Here is a 16,423-nt window from a genome sequence, read left to right on the forward strand (position 1 = left end):
ACATGTCTTCTTAACGGGAGTCCAGGAGCTCATCTCCACAAATGGACTTTTCAGGATCCTTGGGTGGCTCCGTAGTTTGAAACCAATTCTGGTTATCGCTTCTCGGCCTTTTGGCTAAGATCAAGTGTAGTATCTGTTCTTATCAGTTTAATATCTGATACGTCCCCTATCTGGGGACCATATATTAAATGGATTTTTAGAACAGGGAGATGGAAAAAGAGCTTGCTCTGTCCACTCCACGCATTGACCTGGTATTGCAGTATCTCCAGGACCGGTGCACCCCTTCTTTAATGCAGTTTCTAAAATCAGAAAGAATTGAATTCAATGTTTTTTGTTCATTTTGCTTGTTTGTCGGATTTTGGGATGGACTCTTTGGCTTTGCTTTTCTTCTCCTCATTGGATTTTTCATGTTCAAAGTTGCAGAAGCCAGATTACAAGCTCATTTTGGTTCATCTTCAGCAACTGTGCATTGCATTGCCATGTAATGTGATGCAATGCTATCTTTCTAGCTCTCCCTTTTTACTTCCTTTTGGATAAACAGACATATTAGGCAAGCATTTTGGAGCTTTCACCTAAATAACTACAGGTGGTGAGATAAGCTGCACAATATAATTGACCTTTCAGTATATTGTTGCACACACACCATCTATTTAGCAAATGCCCTTGTTATCAACAGCAGCCTTTTAAACTCACCTGAGCTAACAGGTATGTGCGCTGGTTACTCTGCTGCGCTTAAAATTTCTTTTTTGGTTTGCTACAATGCCTTTTCTGAAACGTTGTCTCCTTCTGCTGGAACACTGACTTCTTTCATTTAATGCCTGCAGACTATAAAAGAGAACCCAACCCAAAAAGTTTGGTTGATTAGTCTGTGGCATTCTGTTAAACTGTTGCTTATGGCGGTCTCTGTGAGCTTCTCAGCGACATTCAGCCAGCCAGGTATCCTGCCTGCAGTAGATGGAATGTGGCAATGGAACGCTGGCTGCGCGTGTCATAATAGGCTCTGAGCCTTTATATACCTGTGCACAGCAGCAGCCACCTTCAGTCTGCTGCTGGACAGCCAGCAGCAGCAGCAGCAGGAGAGGTATGTAATCAGGAGCCCTCCTGCTAAGGGTAGACAGCTGCTTGTTCCACCCCACCCCCCGCCTTAATTGGTTCTCCTCCCTTCCAACGGTGTTGAGGCGGGTGGGAACAGCAGGGGGTGAAGGTGCTGTGTTTAAAGAGGTGGAGTTATGCAGATCTAAAACGCGTGGATTGCAGCAGCAGCAAGCCGAAAAGTGCAGGCATGTAAGGGATCTAGAGGTTGACAACATGTCTTCTTAACGGGAGTCCAGGAGCTCATCTCCACAAATGGACTTTTCAGGATCCTTGGGTGGCTCCGTAGTTTGAAACCAATTCTGGTTATCGCTTCTCGGCCTTTTGGCTAAGATCAAGTGTAGTGTCTTTCGAAAAGGCGGTTTTGGATGTTGGCCGCCCTAGTAGATTGATACATTATGCACACTGGGGTTTAGGCGCTTGTTAGTACGCCAGGTGGCTAATATAGTCATCTGGTGGAAAGCATGGCCCCCCAGGATCGACGCCATTGGGCCGGGGAAGATCGAAAGCCCGAAGTGTGAAGTGCCCCAGGAGTGGTGACCCTGGGGTGCCTTAACTCACTGGGATTGGGAACCCCACTTGAGTTTATGGCACATTTGCACAAGCACTTCAAATTTTCTTTCTTCGCACACACCCTTATTCCGGGCCTTCTGGCCTTAGGATGGGGAATTTTTCAATTCCCGGTCGAAGGTCCGGGCAGTATTATACTGTGAAACCTTCACTATTTATTTAATTTCTTTGTCACTGTGTGTCCACTTATTCACGTGTGTCACGTCCTACTAGGATTTTGTCGGGATGCGGTTCCCTTACGGGTTCCTCTCTTGGCAGGTCTAGGGGGGGAGTGTGTGGCCATCAGGTTCCGCTCCCCCCTGAACCCCCCTGGCTCTCCTCTTTTGGGAGGAGAGCGTTGTTGGCTCCCCTCTTCCGGGAGGGGAGCACAGTCTTTGGCTCCCAGTGCCTTGCTCGGGTGAGAACTCGGGCAGGTGCTGGGGGTAAGATTGGGTCGCCTCTGGCTTCGGCTGGAGGTGGCTTTTTGTCCCTGTTCCTCGCTGTGGCCTTTTGGCTCGGAGGGACGGGGAATGGTTTGGGGGACCCTTCTCCTTTTGGAGAGGGTTTCAAGAAGACCAGCATCCTAGTGCACTTTTTTTGTGGCACTTGTCACTTTTTTAAGCGCACTCGGGTTTTGTACACGAATTCGGGCTTTCAAAAAAAAAAAAATCTGTTCTTATCAGTTTAATATCTGATACGTCCCCTATCTGGGGACCATATATTAAATGGATTTTTAGAACAGGGAGATGGAAAAAGAGCTTGCTCTGTCCACTCCACGCATTGACCTGGTATTGCAGTATCTCCAGGACCGGTGCACCCCTTCTTTAATGCAGTTTCTAAAATCAGAAAGAATTGAATTCAATGTTTTTTGTTCATTTTGCTTGTTTGTCGGATTTTGGGATGGACTCTTTGGCTTTGCTTTTCTTCTCCTCATTGGATTTTTCATGTTCAAAGTTGCAGAAGCCAGATTACAAGCTCATTTTGGTTCATCTTCAGCAACTGTGCATTGCATTGCCATGTAATGTGATGCAATGCTATCTTTCTAGCTCTCCCTTTTTACTTCCTTTTGGATAAACAGACATATTAGGCAAGCATTTTGGAGCTTTCACCTAAATAACTACAGGTGGTGAGATAAGCTGCACAATATAATTGACCTTTCAGTATATTGTTGCACACACACCATCTATTTAGCAAATGCCCTTGTTATCAACAGCAGCCTTTTAAACTCACCTGAGCTAACAGGTATGTGCGCTGGTTACTCTGCTGCGCTTAAAATTTCTTTTTTGGTTTGCTACAATGCCTTTTCTGAAACGTTGTCTCCTTCTGCTGGAACACTGACTTCTTTCATTTAATGCCTGCAGACTATAAAAGAGAACCCAACCCAAAAAGTTTGGTTGATTAGTCTGTGGCATTCTGTTAAACTGTTGCTTATGGCGGTCTCTGTGAGCTTCTCAGCGACATTCAGCCAGCCAGGTATCCTGCCTGCAGTAGATGGAATGTGGCAATGGAACGCTGGCTGCGCGTGTCATAATAGGCTCTGAGCCTTTATATACCTGTGCACAGCAGCAGCCACCTTCAGTCTGCTGCTGGACAGCCAGCAGCAGCAGCAGCAGGAGAGGTATGTAATCAGGAGCCCTCCTGCTAAGGGTAGACAGCTGCTCGTTCCACCCCACCCCCCGCCTTAATTGGTTCTCCTCCCTTCCAACGGTGTTGAGGCGGGTGGGAACAGCAGGGGGTGAAGGTGCTGTGTTTAAAGAGGTGGAGTTATGCAGATCTAAAACGCGTGGATTGCAGCAGCAGCAAGCCGAAAAGTGCAGGCATGTAAGGGATCTAGAGGTTGACAACATGTCTTCTTAACGGGAGTCCAGGAGCTCATCTCCACAAATGGACTTTTCAGGATCCTTGGGTGGCTCCGTAGTTTGAAACCAATTCTGGTTATCGCTTCTCGGCCTTTTGGCTAAGATCAAGTGTAGTATCTGTTCTTATCAGTTTAATATCTGATACGTCCCCTATCTGGGGACCATATATTAAATGGATTTTTAGAACAGGGAGATGGAAAAAGAGCTTGCTCTGTCCACTCCACGCATTGACCTGGTATTGCAGTATCTCCAGGACCGGTGCACCCCTTCTTTAATGCAGTTTCTAAAATCAGAAAGAATTGAATTCAATGTTTTTTGTTCATTTTGCTTGTTTGTCGGATTTTGGGATGGACTCTTTGGCTTTGCTTTTCTTCTCCTCATTGGATTTTTCATGTTCAAAGTTGCAGAAGCCAGATTACAAGCTCATTTTGGTTCATCTTCAGCAACTGTGCATTGCATTGCCATGTAATGTGATGCAATGCTATCTTTCTAGCTCTCCCTTTTTACTTCCTTTTGGATAAACAGACATATTAGGCAAGCATTTTGGAGCTTTCACCTAAATAACTACAGGTGGTGAGATAAGCTGCACAATATAATTGACCTTTCAGTATATTGTTGCACACACACCATCTATTTAGCAAATGCCCTTGTTATCAACAGCAGCCTTTTAAACTCACCTGAGCTAACAGGTATGTGCGCTGGTTACTCTGCTGCGCTTAAAATTTCTTTTTTGGTTTGCTACAATGCCTTTTCTGAAACGTTGTCTCCTTCTGCTGGAACACTGACTTCTTTCATTTAATGCCTGCAGACTATAAAAGAGAACCCAACCCAAAAAGTTTGGTTGATTAGTCTGTGGCATTCTGTTAAACTGTTGCTTATGGCGGTCTCTGTGAGCTTCTCAGCGACATTCAGCCAGCCAGGTATCCTGCCTGCAGTAGATGGAATGTGGCAATGGAACGCTGGCTGCGCGTGTCATAATAGGCTCTGAGCCTTTATATACCTGTGCACAGCAGCAGCCACCTTCAGTCTGCTGCTGGACAGCCAGCAGCAGCAGCAGCAGGAGAGGTATGTAATCAGGAGCCCTCCTGCTAAGGGTAGACAGCTGCTCGTTCCACCCCACCCCCCGCCTTAATTGGTTCTCCTCCCTTCCAACGGTGTTGAGGCGGGTGGGAACAGCAGGGGGTGAAGGTGCTGTGTTTAAAGAGGTGGAGTTATGCAGATCTAAAACGCGTGGATTGCAGCAGCAGCAAGCCGAAAAGTGCAGGCATGTAAGGGATCTAGAGGTTGACAACATGTCTTCTTAACGGGAGTCCAGGAGCTCATCTCCACAAATGGACTTTTCAGGATCCTTGGGTGGCTCCGTAGTTTGAAACCAATTCTGGTTATCGCTTCTCGGCCTTTTGGCTAAGATCAAGTGTAGTATCTGTTCTTATCAGTTTAATATCTGATACGTCCCCTATCTGGGGACCATATATTAAATGGATTTTTAGAACAGGGAGATGGAAAAAGAGCTTGCTCTGTCCACTCCACGCATTGACCTGGTATTGCAGTATCTCCAGGACCGGTGCACCCCTTCTTTAATGCAGTTTCTAAAATCAGAAAGAATTGAATTCAATGTTTTTTGTTCATTTTGCTTGTTTGTCGGATTTTGGGATGGACTCTTTGGCTTTGCTTTTCTTCTCCTCATTGGATTTTTCATGTTCAAAGTTGCAGAAGCCAGATTACAAGCTCATTTTGGTTCATCTTCAGCAACTGTGCATTGCATTGCCATGTAATGTGATGCAATGCTATCTTTCTAGCTCTCCCTTTTTACTTCCTTTTGGATAAACAGACATATTAGGCAAGCATTTTGGAGCTTTCACCTAAATAACTACAGGTGGTGAGATAAGCTGCACAATATAATTGACCTTTCAGTATATTGTTGCACACACACCATCTATTTAGCAAATGCCCTTGTTATCAACAGCAGCCTTTTAAACTCACCTGAGCTAACAGGTATGTGCGCTGGTTACTCTGCTGCGCTTAAAATTTCTTTTTTGGTTTGCTACAATGCCTTTTCTGAAACGTTGTCTCCTTCTGCTGGAACACTGACTTCTTTCATTTAATGCCTGCAGACTATAAAAGAGAACCCAACCCAAAAAGTTTGGTTGATTAGTCTGTGGCATTCTGTTAAACTGTTGCTTATGGCGGTCTCTGTGAGCTTCTCAGCGACATTCAGCCAGCCAGGTATCCTGCCTGCAGTAGATGGAATGTGGCAATGGAACGCTGGCTGCGCGTGTCATAATAGGCTCTGAGCCTTTATATACCTGTGCACAGCAGCAGCCACCTTCAGTCTGCTGCTGGACAGCCAGCAGCAGCAGCAGCAGGAGAGGTATGTAATCAGGAGCCCTCCTGCTAAGGGTAGACAGCTGCTCGTTCCACCCCACCCCCCGCCTTAATTGGTTCTCCTCCCTTCCAACGGTGTTGAGGCGGGTGGGAACAGCAGGGGGTGAAGGTGCTGTGTTTAAAGAGGTGGAGTTATGCAGATCTAAAACGCGTGGATTGCAGCAGCAGCAAGCCGAAAAGTGCAGGCATGTAAGGGATCTAGAGGTTGACAACATGTCTTCTTAACGGGAGTCCAGGAGCTCATCTCCACAAATGGACTTTTCAGGATCCTTGGGTGGCTCCGTAGTTTGAAACCAATTCTGGTTATCGCTTCTCGGCCTTTTGGCTAAGATCAAGTGTAGTATCTGTTCTTATCAGTTTAATATCTGATACGTCCCCTATCTGGGGACCATATATTAAATGGATTTTTAGAACAGGGAGATGGAAAAAGAGCTTGCTCTGTCCACTCCACGCATTGACCTGGTATTGCAGTATCTCCAGGACCGGTGCACCCCTTCTTTAATGCAGTTTCTAAAATCAGAAAGAATTGAATTCAATGTTTTTTGTTCATTTTGCTTGTTTGTCGGATTTTGGGATGGACTCTTTGGCTTTGCTTTTCTTCTCCTCATTGGATTTTTCATGTTCAAAGTTGCAGAAGCCAGATTACAAGCTCATTTTGGTTCATCTTCAGCAACTGTGCATTGCATTGCCATGTAATGTGATGCAATGCTATCTTTCTAGCTCTCCCTTTTTACTTCCTTTTGGATAAACAGACATATTAGGCAAGCATTTTGGAGCTTTCACCTAAATAACTACAGGTGGTGAGATAAGCTGCACAATATAATTGACCTTTCAGTATATTGTTGCACACACACCATCTATTTAGCAAATGCCCTTGTTATCAACAGCAGCCTTTTAAACTCACCTGAGCTAACAGGTATGTGCGCTGGTTACTCTGCTGCACTTAAAATTTCTTTTTTGGTTTGCTACAATGCCTTTTCTGAAACGTTGTCTCCTTCTGCTGGAACACTGACTTCTTTCATTTAATGCCTGCAGACTATAAAAGAGAACCCAACCCAAAAAGTTTGGTTGATTAGTCTGTGGCATTCTGTTAAACTGTTGCTTATGGCGGTCTCTGTGAGCTTCTCAGCGACATTCAGCCAGCCAGGTATCCTGCCTGCAGTAGATGGAATGTGGCAATGGAACGCTGGCTGCGCGTGTCATAATAGGCTCTGAGCCTTTATATACCTGTGCACAGCAGCAGCCACCTTCAGTCTGCTGCTGGACAGCCAGCAGCAGCAGCAGCAGGAGAGGTATGTAATCAGGAGCCCTCCTGCTAAGGGTAGACAGCTGCTCGTTCCACCCCACCCCCCGCCTTAATTGGTTCTCCTCCCTTCCAACGGTGTTGAGGCGGGTGGGAACAGCAGGGGGTGAAGGTGCTGTGTTTAAAGAGGTGGAGTTATGCAGATCTAAAACGCGTGGATTGCAGCAGCAGCAAGCCGAAAAGTGCAGGCATGTAAGGGATCTAGAGGTTGACAACATGTCTTCTTAACGGGAGTCCAGGAGCTCATCTCCACAAATGGACTTTTCAGGATCCTTGGGTGGCTCCGTAGTTTGAAACCAATTCTGGTTATCGCTTCTCGGCCTTTTGGCTAAGATCAAGTGTAGTATCTGTTCTTATCAGTTTAATATCTGATACGTCCCCTATCTGGGGACCATATATTAAATGGATTTTTAGAACAGGGAGATGGAAAAAGAGCTTGCTCTGTCCACTCCACGCATTGACCTGGTATTGCAGTATCTCCAGGACCGGTGCACCCCTTCTTTAATGCAGTTTCTAACATCAGAAAGAATTGAATTCAATGTTTTTTGTTCATTTTGCTTGTTTGTCGGATTTTGGGATGGACTCTTTGGCTTTGCTTTTCTTCTCCTCATTGGATTTTTCATGTTCAAAGTTGCAGAAGCCAGATTACAAGCTCATTTTGGTTCATCTTCAGCAACTGTGCATTGCATTGCCATGTAATGTGATGCAATGCTATCTTTCTAGCTCTCCCTTTTTACTTCCTTTTGGATAAACAGACATATTAGGCAAGCATTTTGGAGCTTTCACCTAAATAACTACAGGTGGTGAGATAAGCTGCACAATATAATTGACCTTTCAGTATATTGTTGCACACACACCATCTATTTAGCAAATGCCCTTGTTATCAACAGCAGCCTTTTAAACTCACCTGAGCTAACAGGTATGTGCGCTGGTTACTCTGCTGCGCTTAAAATTTCTTTTTTGGTTTGCTACAATGCCTTTTCTGAAACGTTGTCTCCTTCTGCTGGAACACTGACTTCTTTCATTTAATGCCTGCAGACTATAAAAGAGAACCCAACCCAAAAAGTTTGGTTGATTAGTCTGTGGCATTCTGTTAAACTGTTGCTTATGGCGGTCTCTGTGAGCTTCTCAGCGACATTCAGCCAGCCAGGTATCCTGCCTGCAGTAGATGGAATGTGGCAATGGAACGCTGGCTGCGCGTGTCATAATAGGCTCTGAGCCTTTATATACCTGTGCACAGCAGCAGCCACCTTCAGTCTGCTGCTGGACAGCCAGCAGCAGCAGCAGCAGGAGAGGTATGTAATCAGGAGCCCTCCTGCTAAGGGTAGACAGCTGCTCGTTCCACCCCACCCCCCGCCTTAATTGGTTCTCCTCCCTTCCAACGGTGTTGAGGCGGGTGGGAACAGCAGGGGGTGAAGGTGCTGTGTTTAAAGAGGTGGAGTTATGCAGATCTAAAACGCGTGGATTGCAGCAGCAGCAAGCCGAAAAGTGCGGGCATGTAAGGGATCTAGAGGTTGACAACATGTCTTCTTAACGGGAGTCCAGGAGCTCATCTCCACAAATGGACTTTTCAGGATCCTTGGGTGGCTCCGTAGTTTGAAACCAATTCTGGTTATCGCTTCTCGGCCTTTTGGCTAAGATCAAGTGTAGTATCTGTTCTTATCAGTTTAATATCTGATACGTCCCCTATCTGGGGACCATATATTAAATGGATTTTTAGAACAGGGAGATGGAAAAAGAGCTTGCTCTGTCCACTCCACGCATTGACCTGGTATTGCAGTATCTCCAGGACCGGTGCACCCCTTCTTTAATGCAGTTTCTAAAATCAGAAAGAATTGAATTCAATGTTTTTTGTTCATTTTGCTTGTTTGTCGGATTTTGGGATGGACTCTTTGGCTTTGCTTTTCTTCTCCTCATTGGATTTTTCATGTTCAAAGTTGCAGAAGCCAGATTACAAGCTCATTTTGGTTCATCTTCAGCAACTGTGCATTGCATTGCCATGTAATGTGATGCAATGCTATCTTTCTAGCTCTCCCTTTTTACTTCCTTTTGGATAAACAGACATATTAGGCAAGCATTTTGGAGCTTTCACCTAAATAACTACAGGTGGTGAGATAAGCTGCACAATATAATTGACCTTTCAGTATATTGTTGCACACACACTATCTATTTAGCAAATGCCCTTGTTATCAACAGCAGCCTTTTAAACTCACCTGAGCTAACAGGTATGTGCGCTGGTTACTCTGCTGCGCTTAAAATTTCTTTTTTGGTTTGCTACAATGCCTTTTCTGAAACGTTGTCTCCTTCTGCTGGAACACTGACTTCTTTCATTTAATGCCTGCAGACTATAAAAGAGAACCCAACCCAAAAAGTTTGGTTGATTAGTCTGTGGCATTCTGTTAAACTGTTGCTTATGGCGGTCTCTGTGAGCTTCTCAGCGACATTCAGCCAGCCAGGTATCCTGCCTGCAGTAGATGGAATGTGGCAATGGAACGCTGGCTGCGCGTGTCATAATAGGCTCTGAGCCTTTATATACCTGTGCACAGCAGCAGCCACCTTCAGTCTGCTGCTGGACAGCCAGCAGCAGCAGCAGCAGGAGAGGTATGTAATCAGGAGCCCTCCTGCTAAGGGTAGACAGCTGCTCGTTCCACCCCACCCCCCGCCTTAATTGGTTCTCCTCCCTTCCAACGGTGTTGAGGCGGGTGGGAACAGCAGGGGGTGAAGGTGCTGTGTTTAAAGAGGTGGAGTTATGCAGATCTAAAACGCGTGGATTGCAGCAGCAGCAAGCCGAAAAGTGCAGGCATGTAAGGGATCTAGAGGTTGACAACATGTCTTCTTAACGGGAGTCCAGGAGCTCATCTCCACAAATGGACTTTTCAGGATCCTTGGGTGGCTCCGTAGTTTGAAACCAATTCTGGTTATCGCTTCTCGGCCTTTTGGCTAAGATCAAGTGTAGTATCTGTTCTTATCAGTTTAATATCTGATACGTCCCCTATCTGGGGACCATATATTAAATGGATTTTTAGAACAGGGAGATGGAAAAAGAGCTTGCTCTGTCCACTCCACGCATTGACCTGGTATTGCAGTATCTCCAGGACCGGTGCACCCCTTCTTTAATGCAGTTTCTAAAATCAGAAAGAATTGAATTCAATGTTTTTTGTTCATTTTGCTTGTTTGTCGGATTTTGGGATGGACTCTTTGGCTTTGCTTTTCTTCTCCTCATTGGATTTTTCATGTTCAAAGTTGCAGAAGCCAGATTACAAGCTCATTTTGGTTCATCTTCAGCAACTGTGCATTGCATTGCCATGTAATGTGATGCAATGCTATCTTTCTAGCTCTCCCTTTTTACTTCCTTTTGGATAAACAGACATATTAGGCAAGCATTTTGGAGCTTTCACCTAAATAACTACAGGTGGTGAGATAAGCTGCACAATATAATTGACCTTTCAGTATATTGTTGCACACACACCATCTATTTAGCAAATGCCCTTGTTATCAACAGCAGCCTTTTAAACTCACCTGAGCTAACAGGTATGTGCGCTGGTTACTCTGCTGCGCTTAAAATTTCTTTTTTGGTTTGCTACAATGCCTTTTCTGAAACGTTGTCTCCTTCTGCTGGAACACTGACTTCTTTCATTTAATGCCTGCAGACTATAAAAGAGAACCCAACCCAAAAAGTTTGGTTGATTAGTCTGTGGCATTCTGTTAAACTGTTGCTTATGGCGGTCTCTGTGAGCTTCTCAGCGACATTCAGCCAGCCAGGTATCCTGCCTGCAGTAGATGGAATGTGGCAATGGAACGCTGGCTGCGCGTGTCATAATAGGCTCTGAGCCTTTATATACCTGTGCACAGCAGCAGCCACCTTCAGTCTGCTGCTGGACAGCCAGCAGCAGCAGCAGCAGGAGAGGTATGTAATCAGGAGCCCTCCTGCTAAGGGTAGACAGCTGCTCGTTCCACCCCACCCCCCGCCTTAATTGGTTCTCCTCCCTTCCAACGGTGTTGAGGCGGGTGGGAACAGCAGGGGGTGAAGGTGCTGTGTTTAAAGAGGTGGAGTTATGCAGATCTAAAACGCGTGGATTGCAGCAGCAGCAAGCCGAAAAGTGCAGGCATGTAAGGGATCTAGAGGTTGACAACATGTCTTCTTAACGGGAGTCCAGGAGCTCATCTCCACAAATGGACTTTTCAGGATCCTTGGGTGGCTCCGTAGTTTGAAACCAATTCTGGTTATCGCTTCTCGGCCTTTTGGCTAAGATCAAGTGTAGTATCTGTTCTTATCAGTTTAATATCTGATACGTCCCCTATCTGGGGACCATATATTAAATGGATTTTTAGAACAGGGAGATGGAAAAAGAGCTTGCTCTGTCCACTCCACGCATTGACCTGGTATTGCAGTATCTCCAGGACCGGTGCACCCCTTCTTTAATGCAGTTTCTAAAATCAGAAAGAATTGAATTCAATGTTTTTTGTTCATTTTGCTTGTTTGTCGGATTTTGGGATGGACTCTTTGGCTTTGCTTTTCTTCTCCTCATTGGATTTTTCATGTTCAAAGTTGCAGAAGCCAGATTACAAGCTCATTTTGGTTCATCTTCAGCAACTGTGCATTGCATTGCCATGTAATGTGATGCAATGCTATCTTTCTAGCTCTCCCTTTTTACTTCCTTTTGGAAAAACAGACATATTAGGCAAGCATTTTGGAGCTTTCACCTAAATAACTACAGGTGGTGAGATAAGCTGCACAATATAATTGACCTTTCAGTATATTGTTGCACACACACCATCTATTTAGCAAATGCCCTTGTTATCAACAGCAGCCTTTTAAACTCACCTGAGCTAACAGGTATGTGCGCTGGTTACTCTGCTGCGCTTAAAATTTCTTTTTTGGTTTGCTACAATGCCTTTTCTGAAACGTTGTCTCCTTCTGCTGGAACACTGACTTCTTTCATTTAATGCCTGCAGACTATAAAAGAGAACCCAACCCAAAAAGTTTGGTTGATTAGTCTGTGGCATTCTGTTAAACTGTTGCTTATGGCGGTCTCTGTGAGCTTCTCAGCGACATTCAGCCAGCCAGGTATCCTGCCTGCAGTAGATGGAATGTGGCAATGGAACGCTGGCTGCGCGTGTCATAATAGGCTCTGAGCCTTTATATACCTGTGCACAGCAGCAGCCACTTTCAGTCTGCTGCTGGACAGCCAGCAGCAGCAGCAGCAGGAGAGGTATGTAATCAGGAGCCCTCCTGCTAAGGGTAGACAGCTGCTCGTTCCACCCCACCCCCCGCCTTAATTGGTTCTCCTCCCTTCCAACGGTGTTGAGGCGGGTGGGAACAGCAGGGGGTGAAGGTGCTGTGTTTAAAGAGGTGGAGTTATGCAGATCTAAAACGCGTGGATTGCAGCAGCAGCAAGCCGAAAAGTGCAGGCATGTAAGGGATCTAGAGGTTGACAACATGTCTTCTTAACGGGAGTCCAGGAGCTCATCTCCACAAATGGACTTTTCAGGATCCTTGGGTGGCTCCGTAGTTTGAAACCAATTCTGGTTATCGCTTCTCGGCCTTTTGGCTAAGATCAAGTGTAGTATCTGTTCTTATCAGTTTAATATCTGATACGTCCCCTATCTGGGGACCATATATTAAATGGATTTTTAGAACAGGGAGATGGAAAAAGAGCTTGCTCTGTCCACTCCACGCATTGACCTGGTATTGCAGTATCTCCAGGACTGGTGCACCCCTTCTTTAATGCAGTTTCTAAAATCAGAAAGAATTGAATTCAATGTTTTTTGTTCATTTTGCTTGTTTGTCGGATTTTGGGATGGACTCTTTGGCTTTGCTTTTCTTCTCCTCATTGGATTTTTCATGTTCAAAGTTGCAGAAGCCAGATTACAAGCTCATTTTGGTTCATCTTCAGCAACTGTGCATTGCATTGCCATGTAATGTGATGCAATGCTATCTTTCTAGCTCTCCCTTTTTACTTCCTTTTGGATAAACAGACATATTAGGCAAGCATTTTGGAGCTTTCACCTAAATAACTACAGGTGGTGAGATAAGCTGCACAATATAATTGACCTTTCAGTATATTGTTGCACACACACCATCTATTTAGCAAATGCCCTTGTTATCAACAGCAGCCTTTTAAACTCACCTGAGCTAACAGGTATGTGCGCTGGTTACTCTGCTGCGCTTAAAATTTCTTTTTTGGTTTGCTACAATGCCTTTTCTGAAACGTTGTCTCCTTCTGCTGGAACACTGACTTCTTTCATTTAATGCCTGCAGACTATAAAAGAGAACCCAACCCAAAAAGTTTGGTTGATTAGTCTGTGGCATTCTGTTAAACTGTTGCTTATGGCGGTCTCTGTGAGCTTCTCAGCGACATTCAGCCAGCCAGGTATCCTGCCTGCAGTAGATGGAATGTGGCAATGGAACGCTGGCTGCGCGTGTCATAATAGGCTCTGAGCCTTTATATACCTGTGCACAGCAGCAGCCACCTTCAGTCTGCTGCTGGACAGCCAGCAGCAGCAGCAGCAGGAGAGGTATGTAATCAGGAGCCCTCCTGCTAAGGGTAGACAGCTGCTCGTTCCACCCCACCCCCCGCCTTAATTGGTTCTCCTCCCTTCCAACGGTGTTGAGGCGGGTGGGAACAGCAGGGGGTGAAGGTGCTGTGTTTAAAGAGGTGGAGTTATGCAGATCTAAAACGCGTGGATTGCAGCAGCAGCAAGCCGAAAAGTGCAGGCATGTAAGGGATCTAGAGGTTGACAACATGTCTTCTTAACGGGAGTCCAGGAGCTCATCTCCACAAATGGACTTTTCAGGATCCTTGGGTGGCTCCGTAGTTTGAAACCAATTCTGGTTATCGCTTCTCGGCCTTTTGGCTAAGATCAAGTGTAGTATCTGTTCTTATCAGTTTAATATCTGATACGTCCCCTATCTGGGGACCATATATTAAATGGATTTTTAGAACAGGGAGATGGAAAAAGAGCTTGCTCTGTCCACTCCACGCATTGACCTGGTATTGCAGTATCTCCAGGACCGGTGCACCCCTTCTTTAATGCAGTTTCTAAAATCAGAAAGAATTGAATTCAATGTTTTTTGTTCATTTTGCTTGTTTGTCGGATTTTGGGATGGACTCTTTGGCTTTGCTTTTCTTCTCCTCATTGGATTTTTCATGTTCAAAGTTGCAGAAGCCAGATTACAAGCTCATTTTGGTTCATCTTCAGCAACTGTGCATTGCATTGCCATGTAATGTGATGCAATGCTATCTTTCTAGCTCTCCCTTTTTACTTCCTTTTGGATAAACAGACATATTAGGCAAGCATTTTGGAGCTTTCACCTAAATAACTACAGGTGGTGAGATAAGCTGCACAATATAATTGACCTTTCAGTATATTGTTGCACACACACCATCTATTTAGCAAATGCCCTTGTTATCAACAGCAGCCTTTTAAACTCACCTGAGCTAACAGGTATGTGCGCTGGTTACTCTGCTGCGCTTAAAATTTCTTTTTTGGTTTGCTACAATGCCTTTTCTGAAACGTTGTCTCCTTCTGCTGGAACACTGACTTCTTTCATTTAATGCCTGCAGACTATAAAAGAGAACCCAACCCAAAAAGTTTGGTTGATTAGTCTGTGGCATTCTGTTAAACTGTTGCTTATGGCGGTCTCTGTGAGCTTCTCAGCGACATTCAGCCAGCCAGGTATCCTGCCTGCAGTAGATGGAATGTGGCAATGGAACGCTGGCTGCGCGTGTCATAATAGGCTCTGAGCCTTTATATACCTGTGCACAGCAGCAGCCACCTTCAGTCTGCTGCTGGACAGCCAGCAGCAGCAGCAGGAGAGGTATGTAATCAGGAGCCCTCCTGCTAAGGGTAGACAGCTGCTCGTTCCACCCCACCCCCCGCCTTAATTGGTTCTCCTCCCTTCCAACGGTGTTGAGGCGGGTGGGAACAGCAGGGGGTGAAGGTGCTGTGTTTAAAGAGGTGGAGTTATGCAGATCTAAAACGCGTGGATTGCAGCAGCAGCAAGCCGAAAAGTGCAGGCATGTAAGGGATCTAGAGGTTGACAACATGTCTTCTTAACGGGAGTCCAGGAGCTCATCTCCACAAATGGACTTTTCAGGATCCTTGGGTGGCTCCGTAGTTTGAAACCAATTCTGGTTATCGCTTCTCGGCCTTTTGGCTAAGATCAAGTGTAGTATCTGTTCTTATCAGTTTAATATCTGATACGTCCCCTATCTGGGGACCATATATTAAATGGATTTTTAGAACAGGGAGATGGAAAAAGAGCTTGCTCTGTCCACTCCACGCATTGACCTGGTATTGCAGTATCTCCAGGACCGGTGCACCCCTTCTTTAATGCAGTTTCTAAAATCAGAAAGAATTGAATTCAATGTTTTTTGTTCATTTTGCTTGTTTGTCGGATTTTGGGATGGACTCTTTGGCTTTGCTTTTCTTCTCCTCATTGGATTTTTCATGTTCAAAGTTGCAGAAGCCAGATTACAAGCTCATTTTGGTTCATCTTCAGCAACTGTGCATTGCATTGCCATGTAATGTGATGCAATGCTATCTTTCTAGCTCTCCCTTTTTACTTCCTTTTGGAAAAACAGACATATTAGGCAAGCATTTTGGAGCTTTCACCTAAATAACTACAGGTGGTGAGATAAGCTGCACAATATAATTGACCTTTCAGTATATTGTTGCACACACACCATCTATTTAGCAAATGCCCTTGTTATCAACAGCAGCCTTTTAAACTCACCTGAGCTAACAGGTATGTGCGCTGGTTACTCTGCTGCGCTTAAAATTTCTTTTTTGGTTTGCTACAATGCCTTTTCTGAAACGTTGTCTCCTTCTGCTGGAACACTGACTTCTTTCATTTAATGCCTGCAGACTATAAAAGAGAACCCAACCCAAAAAGTTTGGTTGATTAGTCTGTGGCATTCTGTTAAACTGTTGCTTATGGCGGTCTCTGTGAGCTTCTCAGCGACATTCAGCCAGCCAGGTATCCTGCCTGCAGTAGATGGAATGTGGCAATGGAACGCTGGCTGCGCGTGTCATAATAGGCTCTGAGCCTTTATATACCTGTGCACAGCAGCAGCCACTTTCAGTCTGCTGCTGGACAGCCAGCAGCAGCAGCAGCAGGAGAGGTATGTAATCAGGAGCCCTCCTGCTAAGGGTAGACAGCTGCTCGTTCCACCCCACCCCCCGCCTTAATTGGTTCTCCTCCCTTCCAACGGTGTTGAGGCGGGTGGGA

At 45.3% G+C, this 16,423-nt stretch overlaps 11 non-coding genes and 1 pseudogene across 11 annotated transcripts; all 12 read left to right on the forward strand.

Moving 5' to 3' along the window:
* The first annotated feature begins 94 nt into the window (after positions 1 to 94).
* LOC141244825 (U2 spliceosomal RNA) lies at positions 95 to 285 on the forward strand. Its single transcript, XR_012308731.1, has one exon. It is a non-coding gene; the product is annotated as a U2 spliceosomal RNA (small nuclear RNA).
* Positions 286 to 2,286: 2,001 nt separating this feature from the next.
* On the forward strand, positions 2,287 to 2,463 carry LOC141244815 (U2 spliceosomal RNA; annotated as a pseudogene).
* A 1,115-nt stretch (positions 2,464 to 3,578) lies between these two features.
* LOC141244827 (U2 spliceosomal RNA) lies at positions 3,579 to 3,769 on the forward strand. The gene has a single exon (XR_012308733.1). It is a non-coding gene; the product is annotated as a U2 spliceosomal RNA (small nuclear RNA).
* A 1,115-nt stretch (positions 3,770 to 4,884) lies between these two features.
* LOC141244828 (U2 spliceosomal RNA) lies at positions 4,885 to 5,075 on the forward strand. The gene has a single exon (XR_012308734.1). It is a non-coding gene; the product is annotated as a U2 spliceosomal RNA (small nuclear RNA).
* A 1,115-nt stretch (positions 5,076 to 6,190) lies between these two features.
* Positions 6,191 to 6,381, forward strand: LOC141244829 (U2 spliceosomal RNA). Its single transcript, XR_012308735.1, has one exon. It is a non-coding gene; the product is annotated as a U2 spliceosomal RNA (small nuclear RNA).
* Positions 6,382 to 7,496: 1,115 nt separating this feature from the next.
* LOC141244830 (U2 spliceosomal RNA) lies at positions 7,497 to 7,687 on the forward strand. Its single transcript, XR_012308736.1, has one exon. It is a non-coding gene; the product is annotated as a U2 spliceosomal RNA (small nuclear RNA).
* Positions 7,688 to 8,802: 1,115 nt separating this feature from the next.
* Positions 8,803 to 8,993, forward strand: LOC141244831 (U2 spliceosomal RNA). The gene has a single exon (XR_012308737.1). It is a non-coding gene; the product is annotated as a U2 spliceosomal RNA (small nuclear RNA).
* Positions 8,994 to 10,108: 1,115 nt separating this feature from the next.
* On the forward strand, positions 10,109 to 10,299 carry LOC141244832 (U2 spliceosomal RNA). Its single transcript, XR_012308738.1, has one exon. It is a non-coding gene; the product is annotated as a U2 spliceosomal RNA (small nuclear RNA).
* Positions 10,300 to 11,414: 1,115 nt separating this feature from the next.
* Positions 11,415 to 11,605, forward strand: LOC141244833 (U2 spliceosomal RNA). The gene has a single exon (XR_012308739.1). It is a non-coding gene; the product is annotated as a U2 spliceosomal RNA (small nuclear RNA).
* A 1,115-nt stretch (positions 11,606 to 12,720) lies between these two features.
* LOC141244799 (U2 spliceosomal RNA) lies at positions 12,721 to 12,911 on the forward strand. The gene has a single exon (XR_012308709.1). It is a non-coding gene; the product is annotated as a U2 spliceosomal RNA (small nuclear RNA).
* Positions 12,912 to 14,026: 1,115 nt separating this feature from the next.
* On the forward strand, positions 14,027 to 14,217 carry LOC141244834 (U2 spliceosomal RNA). The gene has a single exon (XR_012308740.1). It is a non-coding gene; the product is annotated as a U2 spliceosomal RNA (small nuclear RNA).
* Positions 14,218 to 15,329: 1,112 nt separating this feature from the next.
* On the forward strand, positions 15,330 to 15,520 carry LOC141244835 (U2 spliceosomal RNA). Its single transcript, XR_012308741.1, has one exon. It is a non-coding gene; the product is annotated as a U2 spliceosomal RNA (small nuclear RNA).
* Positions 15,521 to 16,423: the final 903 nt, after the last annotated feature.

This window comes from Phyllobates terribilis, unplaced genomic scaffold (assembly GCF_046119375.1).
Source record: "Phyllobates terribilis strain yellow unplaced genomic scaffold, ASM4611937v1 Scaffold_1606__1_contigs__length_246918, whole genome shotgun sequence".
Lineage (NCBI taxonomy): Eukaryota > Metazoa > Chordata > Amphibia > Anura > Dendrobatidae > Phyllobates > Phyllobates terribilis.